Below are 1,467 nucleotides of genomic sequence, written 5' to 3'. Positions count from 1 at the left end.
GCAAACTCATGCAAGCATGTCCCATTGGGAACTCACTGAATTTGCCTAGAAATTTTGATTCCGTTCGTGAAAATTTTCCTATATCCCGAACAGTCCACTTATTACTACTGCGGCCTATTGGGAACTAACCGAATTCACCATGTTACTCAGATTCGGCTCACCAAATTTTTATAAATCTTTAAAAGTACACATATTACAAGAGCAGGCTACTAGGAACTAACTGAATTCACAAAGAAACAGTGTTTCAGTGCGTTAAAACGTTGCTCTATCTTGAATAACAAGCTTATTACATGCGAATCCTATTGGGAACCTACTCAATTCAACATGATACTTAGATTCCGTTCCTTAAAATGTTGCTCGATATTGAAAAGCAAACTCATACAAGCATGTCCCATTGGGAACTCACTGAATTCGCCTAGAAATTTTGATTCCGTTCGTGAAAATTTTCCTATATCCCGAACAGTCCACTTATTACTAGTGCGGCCTATTGGGAACTAACCGAATTCACCATGTTACTCAGATTCGGCTCACCAAATTTTTATAAATCTTTAAAAGTACACATATTACAAGAGCAGGCTACTAGGAACTAACTGAATTCACAAAGAAACAGTGTTTCAGTTCGTTAAAACGTTGCTCTCTCTTGAATAACAAACTTATTAAATGCGAATCCTATTGGGAACCTACTCAATTCAACATGATACTTAGATTCCGTTCCTTAAAATGTTGCTCGATATTGAAAAGCAAACTCATGCAAGCATGTCCCATTGGGAACTCACTGAATTCGCCTAGAAATTTTGATTCCGTTCGTGAAAATTTTCCTATATCCCGAACAGTCCACTTATTACTAGTGCGGCCAATTGGGAACTAACCGAATTCATCATGTTACTCAGATTCGGCTCACCAAATTTTTATAAATCTTTAAAAGTACACATATTACAAGAGCAGGCTACTAAGAACTAACTGAATTCACAAAGAAACAGTGTTTCAGTGCGTTAAAACGTTGCTCTATCTTGAATAACAAGCTTATTACATGCGAATCCTATTGGGAATCTACTCAATTCACCATGATACTTAGATTCTGTTCCTTAAAATGTTGCTCGATATTGAAAAGCAAACTCATACAAGCATGTCCCATTGGGAACTCACTGAATTCGCCTAGAAATTTTGATTCCGTTCGTGAAAATTTTCCTATATCCCGAACAGTCCACTTATTACTAGTGCGGCCTATTGGGAACTAACCGAATTCACCATGTTACTCAGATTCGGCTCACCAAATTTTTATAAATCTTTAAAAGTACACATATTACAAGAGCAGGCTACTAGGAACTAACTGAATTCACAAAGAAACAGTGTTTCAGTGCGTTAAAACGTTGCTCTACCTTGAATAACAAGCCTATTACATGCGAATCCTATTGGGAACCTACTCAATTCACCAAGATACTTAGATTCCGTTCCTTAAAAGGTTGC

Source organism: Rattus norvegicus, chromosome 17 (assembly GCF_021556685.1).
Source record: "Rattus norvegicus strain SHRSP/BbbUtx chromosome 17, alternate assembly SHRSP_T2T, whole genome shotgun sequence".
Lineage (NCBI taxonomy): Eukaryota > Metazoa > Chordata > Mammalia > Rodentia > Muridae > Rattus > Rattus norvegicus.
Note: the sequence above shows the minus strand (reverse complement) of the source record.